This window comes from Tamandua tetradactyla, chromosome 2, assembly GCF_023851605.1.
Source record: "Tamandua tetradactyla isolate mTamTet1 chromosome 2, mTamTet1.pri, whole genome shotgun sequence".
Lineage (NCBI taxonomy): Eukaryota > Metazoa > Chordata > Mammalia > Pilosa > Myrmecophagidae > Tamandua > Tamandua tetradactyla.
The window spans coordinates 160962859-160972538 of NC_135328.1; the positions used below are offsets into that span (position 1 = coordinate 160962859).

General features: G+C 41.7%; 1 non-coding gene across 1 annotated transcript; it reads right to left on the bottom strand.

Annotated features, from left to right (window-relative positions):
- Window positions 1–8886: 8886 nt before the first annotated feature.
- LOC143675378 (U11 spliceosomal RNA) lies at window positions 8887–9019 on the bottom strand. The gene has a single exon (XR_013171604.1). It is a non-coding gene; the product is annotated as a U11 spliceosomal RNA (small nuclear RNA).
- Between the last annotated feature and the right edge of the window lie 661 nt (window positions 9020–9680).

Consider the following 9680-nt stretch of genomic DNA (forward strand, 5'->3'; position numbering starts at 1 on the left):
TTTAGTCTTCCGATCTAAGAACATGGTATGTCCTTCCATTTATTTAGGTCTTCCGTGGTTTATTTTAGCAATTTCTTGTAGTTTTCCTTGTATATGCCTTTTTTATAGCCTTTGTTTCTGTAACTGATTGTGTGGGTGTAGTTCATATTTATAACTACCTTCTTCCACTACCCATTCCATGTTCCCTTACCCTCAGCAAGCACTTCAGCTGGCCGTGGTTCTTTGCCTGGTGGGGTGACCCAAACCTTCATTCCTGAAGATTCAGAGCCATTGGTAGTCCTGCCTGGATTGGGTTGTTGCAGGTTTCCATTGATTTTAATCACAGGGCCTGGTAGTACTAAGAGACACCCTAGGGGATCTATATTCCAGGAAAACTCTTCTTTACCTCCATTGGTAGTTGCAGTCCTATTTCTCCGTGATAGTCAGGATCAATCACTCCAGCCAGTAAAGTAATCCCCTTCATGGCTTACTGATCCAGTGGCATGAGTAGCCCAAAGTGACCAGGTGGCAGTCTTAGACTTCAGTTCAATGGAATCAGCGTTGTTTCTCCTGATGGAAGCACTCCCTCTTCTGGAACAAAAATCTGTATACCAGCAGAGCTTAAGGAGCAGGGACAGGAAGCAAAAATTTTCCTAATGGATCACTAGGGGTAATAGTGAGTGTTGCCACTCCCATTTCCACTCCTTGGTTCCTGGTCCCTTGGATCCTGGCTATGGGAAAAATAGCACCATACAGTGGACACTGATTCAGAGCATCAGCTTCCTGAAGAACATTACTCCAGCCCTGTAAGTAATTGCACCTAGTTGGGACCATAATTGATTTTCAAAAGGCCATTCCACCATTCTATCAATCCAGCTGCCTCTGGATGATGGGGAAGTTGGTAAGACCAGAGAATTCCATGAGCATGTGCCCATTCCCACACTTCATTTGCTGTGAAGTGGGTTCCTTGATCAGAAGCAATTCTGTGTGGAATACCATGATGAAGGATAAGACATTCTGTAAGCCTTATTTATATTCTGCAATAGTTTTGACAGAAGCATTGCACACAGGGAAAGCAAACCCACATCCAGAGTATGTGTCTATTCCAGTTAGAACAAATCACTGTCACTTCCATGAAAGATGTGGCCCAATGTAATCAACCTGCCACCATGTAGCTGGTTGATCACCTTTGGGAAGGGTGCCATATTAGGCGCTGAGTGTGGATCTCCGCTGCTGGTAGATTGAGCACTCAGCAGTGGCTATTGCCAGATCAGCCTTTGTGAGTGGAAGTCCGCATTGCTGAGCCCATGCATAACCTCTTTCTCTACCACCATAGCCATTTTGTTCATGAGTCCATTGGGCAATGTCAGGAGTTTCTGGGGAAAGAGGCTGACTGATATCCACGGAATGGGCCATCTTATCCACTTGATTATTAAAACCTTCCTTTGCTGATGTCACTCTCTGGTGTGCATTAACATGGGACACAAATATGTTCATGTTTTCGGTCCACTCAGAAAGGTCTATCCACATACCTCTTCCCCAGACCCCTTTTTCACCAATTTTCCAATCATTCTCTTTCCAAGTCCTTGGCCACCCAGCCAAACCATTAGCAACAGCCCATGAGTCAGTATACAAATCTACCACTGGGCAGTTCTCCTTCCAAGCAAAATGAACAACCAGGCATACTGCTCAAAGTTCTGCCCACTGGGAAGATTTGCTCTCACCGCTGTCCTTCAGGGACATCCCAGAAAGGGACTGAAGTGCTGCAGCTGTCCATTTTTAGGTGGTACCTGCATATTATGCAGAACCATCTGTAAACCAGGCCCGAGATTTTCCTTCCTCAGTCAATTATCTGTAAGGAACTCCCAAAGAGGCTATAGCACTGGTCTGGGCAGGAGAAGGTAATGTGGCAGGAGTGGCAACCATGGGCATTTTGGCCACTTCCTCATGTAACTTATTTGTGTCTTCAGGAACTGCTCTGGCCCTATCTCATATATACCATTTCCATTTTATGATGGAATGCTGCTGTACACACCCAACTTTATGGCTTGGTGGGTCAGACAACCCACAGCTCATGATAGGCAACTCAGGTCTCATGGTGAATTGGTAGTCTATGATCACACGTTCAGTTTCTACCAAGGCCCAGTAGCAGGCCAAAAGCTGTTTCTCAAAAGTAGAGTTGTTACCTGCAGCAGACGGCAAGGCTTTGCTCCAAAATCCTAAAGGTCTGCATTGTAATTCTTCTATAGGGCCTGCCAAAGGCTCCTGACAGCATCTCTATTTGCCACTGAGACTTCCAGCACCATTGGATTTGCTGGATCTTATGGCCCAAGTGGCAGAGCAGCTTGTACAGCAGCCTGGACTGTCACCGGGCCTCCTCTTGTTCAGGTCTCCATTCAAAATTAGCTGCTTTCTGGTCACTCAATAAGTGGGCAAGAGAAGCACACCAAAATGAGGAAAATGATGTCACTAAAATCCAAAGAGACCACATTGGTGTTGTGCCTCTTTTTTGATCATAGGAAGGGCCCAATGCAGCAACTTATCCTTCACCTAAGAAGGGATATCTCGACATGCCCCACACCACTGGACCTCTAGAAATTTCACTGAGGCAGAAGGCCCCTGTATTTTGCTGGACTTATCTCCCCTCCTCTGATGTGCAAATGCCTTACCAATAGGTCTAGAGTAGTTGCCACTTCTTGTTCACTAGGTCCAATCAACATGATATCATCAATATAATGGACCAGTGTGATGTCTTATGGGAGGGAGAAATGATGAAGTTCCCTGCAGACAAGATTACGACATGGGGCTGGAGAGTTGATATACCTCTGAGCTTGGAAAGAGAAAATATATCGCTGATCTTGCCAGCTGAATGCAAATTATTTATGGTAGTCTTTATTAACAGCTATTGAGAAAAAAGCAATTGCCAGATCAATAGCTGCATACCTGCTCAAGCAGTAATACCACATCTGGACGAGCAGCTGCAATTGGAGTCACACCTGGTTGAATTTATGATAATCCACTGTCATCCTCCAAGACCCATCTGTTTTCTGCACAGGCCAAATGGGAGAATTGAATGGGGATGTGGTGGGAATCACCACCCCTGCATCCTTCAAGTCCTTAAGAGTATCATTAATCTCTGCAATCCCTCCAGGAATCCAGTATTGCTTCTGATTTACTATTTTGCTAGATAGGGGCAGGTCTAGTGGCTAACACTTAGCCTTTTCTACCATAATAGCCCTCACTCCATGAGTCAGAGAGCCAATGTGAGGATTCTGCTAGTTGCTCAGTATGTCTATTCCAATTATGCATTCTGGAACTGGGGAAATAACTACAGAATGGGTCTGGGGGCCCACTGAACCCACTGTGAGATGGTCCTGAGCTAAAACTGCCATCGATCACCTGACCTTCATAAGCTCCCACTCTGATTGGTGGACTAGAGTGATTTTTTGGGTCCCCTGGAATTATTGTCACTTCTGAACCAGTGTCTAATAATCCCCCAAATATCTGATCATTTCCTTTTCCCCAATGAATAGTTACCCTGGTAAAAGCCCATTGGTCTCCTTGGGGAAGGCTTGGAGGAAGATTAACAGTATAAATTTGTGGCAGTGTAACAGGGTTCTGCTACAAAGGGACCTGGCCTCCCCCTCATTCAAGGGGCTCTGGGTCTGTAAACTGTCTCAAGACTGGAAATTGATTAAGGGGCCATGACTCTATGTTTTTTAACTTCAAGTTAAACTTCTGTTCACTTGACCTATAACTACTTTGCTTATACAGCTCAAACAAGAATTTAGTAGACTGTCCATCTATCATACTTCTAGGTACTCCATGATCTGCTATTCAGTGTCACAAGTCTCTGAGAATCAGATTATTTTGGCCTATGCTTTGGGTCCGCTGTCCATTATGATAGCCACATCCACCTTGTCTTTGGCAATTAAGTGCTGCTGCCTGGCATCTGCCAACTAAGGATCCAATCATCCCCATTGTGTTTAAGGATTCCAGCTCAATGACAGCAGTTCCCACAATAATATCTGACCTACAGAGAAGGGTGACTACAGAGTTCTTCAGGGATGATGGAGCAAGTCTCACAAATTTCTCACAGTTCTGGTAAAAGATGCATCCTCCAGACATACATCCTAGGGTGTATGTGCATACATCCTGGGATATATGTGCAGGCATTCCATGATAAATCCAATCTCTCTAAGCCATTGAGTCCCCTCATCTACATTATACCATGGCAGTTCTGGCATTTCAACCTTAGGTAATGTCGGCCACCTTTTGATCCATGTTTCAGTCAACCATCCAAACAAACTGTTCATGCCTTTTCTAAACCCTTGAGTTATATCATTGAATGCAGAATCTCTGCTTAGTGGGTTCATACCAACAAATTCAGCATGATCCAGCTTTATATTCCTCCCACCATTATCCCATACCCTTAAATTCATTGCCACACATATTTCCCTGATTCCTGTCTATATAAATTGGAAAACTCAGTTCTTTTGGAGTATAATGTACTCCTCATGGGTGACACTTCGGACCTCACTTTTTGGAGCCTGTTGGGACTTTAGCCTAGTTATAGGTCCAGAAGAAATGAGGGGTGGTGGGGGTGGGTCATGAAAAGAATTAGGACTATCTTCCAAGCCAATCACTTCAGAGCATTTGTTTGCAGTTTCATCTGGTGAAACAGAATTAATCACTCCAGGGTTATTCCCTTCAGGTGGAAGTTGGGTGGACAACTCCTCAGGGCAGGCTGGTGGTGGGGTGGCTATGTCCTCAGGGCAAGCTATTGCAGGATTATCTAGAAAAAACTCAGCAAGATCTATAGTTTCTACCTCTATACAGTTATCATTAATCCATATGTTGCCATCCCATTTTTCAGGGTCCTACTCCTTTCCAATCAATGCCCTCCTTTAACAGCAGACACCGTACAAGGTTAAGATTTCAGTTTATGATGTAAAATTGCTACCCTAACAATGAGACTCTGGGTCTGATTTTCAGAGATGTCAAGTGTGCAGATACAGGAAATAACATTTTCCTTCAAGGCACTCAGAAATTTTTACATTTGCCATATGGTGCATAAGCTTCTAATTTGAAGCCTTCAGCTCACCCCTTTCCCTCATCGATATACACGATGTATCTAACAACAAGCAGCCAACATCTCTATACCTCCTAATTCCACAAAACTCTGTAAAGGTGTCAAAAACATTATCCCCAGGTGGGCCACAGTGGCTCAGCGGCAAGAACGCTTGCCTGCCATGCCAGAGGACCTGGGTTCAGTTCCCAGTGCCTGCCCATGTAAAAAAATAAAAATATTAAAAAAAAAAAAAAGACATTATCCCCTAGAGGCTGGCTTCATATAAGTGGGGCATTAGCAGAATCCAATGGTAATATTCTGACTATATCCCTTTTGCCAGTTCACCCCATGGATTGACAGTGTCATTCTGATTATGGGAAACAGGGTCTTTAGTGCCTTTGAGTTCAGTCAGACTAGAAAACCAATTGTAAAAACCCATTTTTAAGATTCTGTTTCTTGAGAACCACTCCCAGTACCAAACTGTATTAACTAAGGTTCTCTAGAGAAACAGAATAAGCAGGGGCTATCTCTACATATAAAATGTATAGAAGTGTCTCACATAACCATGGGGATATAGAGTCCAAGGTCTGTAAGGTAGACCACAAATAGGCAGCTCTGATGAAGTTCCTTAATGAACTCCCAGGAGAGGCTGGCTGGGCAACTGTGGGGATGTAAGAGTCCAAGGTCTGTAAGGCAGACCACAAACTGGCAGCTCTAATGAAGGTCCTCAATGAACTCTGAGGGGAGGCTTGCTGGCTGAAGAAGGAAAAGTGATTGTCTTTTCTGAGTCCTCCTTAAAAGCCATCTGGTGATTAGATTAAGCCTCACTCATTGCAGAAGACACTCTCCTTAACTGATTGCAAATTCAATCAACCGTGAATGCCACCAACATGGTCATAATTTAAGTCCATGAAATGTCCTCACAGCAACAGACAGGCTAATGCTTGCCTGACTGGACAACAGGGCACCCCCACCTGACAAAGTTGACACATAAACCTGACCATGACAGCTTCATAGAATGAGCTAGATAGCTTTCCATCCTCTTCAATTTTTTGAAGAGTTTGAAGAGGGTTGGTACTGATTGTTTCTTGCATGCTTGGTAGAATTTACATGTTAAGCCATTGGGGCCTGGACTTTTCCTTTTTGGGAGCTTCTTAATGACTGATTTAATTTCTTTACTTGTGATTGGTTTGTTGAGGTCATCTATTTCTTCTTGAGTCAATGTTGGTTGTTCATGCATTTCTAAGAAGTTGTCCATTTCATCTGCATTGTCTAGTTCATTAGCATATAGTTGCTCATAGTATCCTCTCATTACCTCCTTTGTTTCTGTGGGATCAGTCGTTAGATGCCCTCTTCCAGTTCCAGTTTTACTTATCTACATCCTCTCTCTTTTTTTGTCAGCCTAGCTAAGGGTCCACCAATTTTATTGATTTTCTCAATGAACCAACTTCTGGTCTTATTGGTTTTCTCAATTGTTTTCATATTCTCAATTTCATTTATTTCTGCTTGGATCTTTGTAATTTCTTTCCCTTTGTTTACTCTGGGGTTAGTTTGCTATTCTCTCTAGTTCTTCCAAGTGAACTGTTAATTCCTCCATTTTTGCTCTCTTTTCTTTTTAAATACAGGCACTGGAGGTAGTAAATTCCCTCCTCAGCACTGCCTTTGCTGCACCCCATAAAGTTTGATATGTTGTGTTTTCATTTTCATTTGCCTCAAGATATTCATTGATTTCTCTTGTTATTTCTTCTTTGGCCCATGGGTTATTTAAGAGTGTGTTGTTTAGCCTCCATATATTTGTGAATTTTATGGCCCTCTGCCTGTTATTGGTCTCCAATTTCATTCCATTATGATCTGAGAAAGTGTTTTGTATGATTTAAGTCTTTTTAAATTTGTTGAGACATGCCTTGTAACCCAGTATGTGGTCTCTCCTTGAGAATGATCCATGAACACTCAAGAAAAAAGTGCATCTGCCATTGTAGAGTGTAAGGTTCTGCAAATGTCTGCTAAGTCTGTTCATTTATCATATTATTCAAGATATCTGTTTCCTTATTGATCCTCTTTCTAGAGGTTAGTCCATTGATGAGAGCTGGGAATTGAAGCCTCCAATTATTATAGTAGAGGTGTCTATTTCTCCCTTCATTGTTGTCAGTGTTTGCCTCATGTAATTTGGAGCACTCTGGCTCAGTGCATAAATATTTGTGATTGTTATGTCTTCTTGTTTAATTGTTTCTTTTATTAATACATAGTGTCATTCTTTGTCTCTTTTAATTGTTTTATACTGAAGCCTAATTTGTTGGATATTAATATAGCCACCCCTGCTTTTATCTAGTTGTTTGAATGAAATTTTTTTTCCCAGCCTTTCACTTTCAACCTATTTTTATCCTTGGATCTAAAGTGAGTCTCCTACAGACAGCATATAGATGGGCCCTGTTTTTAATCCGTTCTTCCAGTCTGTGTCTTTTGACTGGGGAGTTTAATCCATTAACATTTAATGCTATTACTGTAAAGGCAGTACTTTCTTCTACCATTCTGTCTTTTGGATTCTGTATGTCATATCTAAATTTTTTCTCTTTTTACCTTTACTAATAGTCTTTGTTTCTATTTTACTAGTAGTCTTCTGCAGACCTGTCTCTCCTGCCTTTTTCTGCCTGTCTGTAGTGCTCCCTTTAATATTTCTTGTAGAGCCAGTCTCTTAGTCACAAATTCTCTGAATGATTGTTTGTCTGAAAATATTTTAATCTCTCCTTCCTTTTTTGAAGGACACTTTTTCTGGGTACAGTATTCTTGGTTGGCAGTTTTTCTCTTTCAGAATCTTAAATAAATCATAACACTTCCTTCTCACCTCCATGGTTTCTGCTGAGAAATCCACAAATAGTCTTATCAAGTTCCTATGTATATAGTGGATTGCTTTTCTCTTGCTGCTTTCAAAATTCTTTCTTTGTCTTTGACATTTGACAATCTGATTATTAAGTATCTTGGAGTAGGTCTATTGGATCTATTCTGTTTTCAGCATGCTGCACTTCTTAGATCTGTAATTTTATGTCTTTCATAAGAGAGGGGAAATTTTCCATGATTATTTCCTCCATTAGTATTTCTACTCCTTTTCCCTTCTCTTCTCCTTTGGGTACACACAAGACATGTATATTCATCTGCTTCATGTTGTCATTCAATTCCCTGAGTCCCTGTTTGTATTTTTCCATTCTTTTCCTTACATATTTTTGTGTTGGATTTCTGATTTCCAGTCCTCTATTTCACTAATCTTTTTTCTGCCTCTTCAAAGCTATTGTTGTAAGTTCCATTTTTTAATCTCTTCTTTTGTGCCTTTCATTCCTATAAATTCTGCGATTTGTTTTTTTCAAACTTTTGAGTTCTTTATGTTCACCCAGTGTCTTCTTTGTCTTCTTTCCTCAACTCATTGATTTGGTTTTTGATGAGATTTTGCATGTCTATTTGAATATCCTGAATTAGTTGTTTCAACTCCTATTTCTCATTTGTTGTGTTTGCTTGTTCCTTTGACTGGGCCATATCTTCAATTTTTCTAGTATGATGCCTTATTTTTTGCTGGCATCTAAGCATTTGATTTTTTTTAGTAGTTTATTCTGGAGATTGTGTTCACTCTTTTACCTAGGGTTTTCTTGCTGGATGCCTTTGTTCTCTATCTGTTCTTTGACATTCAGTTCAACTTATTCTAGACTGCTACCATAGATTCTGTTTAACTGATCAGGCTTTTTCAGTTCTTGTTTTTCTGTTTCTTGCTCTGCACATATGAAGTCTTTTTTTTTTTTTTTTTTTTTTTGAGGAGGGTCTCTTCAGATTTTTTTTTTTTTTTTTTTTTTTTTTCCGCCGGGACCAACGATCACCAGCTGCCCTGGCAACAAAAATTATGCTTCCGAAATCTCTTGATGTCGATTCCGCACGAAGAGCAACCGAGGCGCCCTACGTGTGCCACTCACGACAGAAGCCCTTTTTTCTTCTTCAGATATTTTTAACACCAGTTAGATTTTCCCAGACCTGACAGGCCCATGTGTCAGGAGGTGAGAGTAGCCAGCATCAGTTTTTCCTGAGGGTAAGACCCAGGAGGTTGTTAGATTTTCTTATCAAGCCTCTAAACTCTATGCTTTTCCTCTCTTGCCCAGCAGGTGGTATTTGTCTGCTTACAGCTTCTTCCCATCTTAAAGTGATGTGGTACCTTTAATTTCAGCAGACTCCCTGCAAGGGTGTGGTTGAGACAGAGGTGAGGTAGTTGGATGACTTTGATTGCTTCTTTTTTCTAGCCCCTGTGGACTGAATTCCTTGAAAGATGGATTGCACTTGAGTTGTGCCCTGGTCCCTTCTTCTTGGGGAGGATACACCCTTTAGGGAACTAACCCCTTTCACCTGACTAGTTACTTTGTCTCTCAGATAAGCCTTATTTCCACCCTTGTCTGGGGCAGTGCTGGAGCCTGAGTGCTTGCAGTTCTATTTAATGAGCTCCTTAGAAGTAAAAACAAGTCTTTTCAGCACCAGACCCCAGCTGCTTGGATTTGCCAATCAAGAGTTGAGTTGGTTTGTGGCCGTATGTATCTCCAGGCTCTGTGTGTCCCCTTTTCTTGGGGTCCAGCCATTTTCCAGTATTTTGTGCTATCCAACT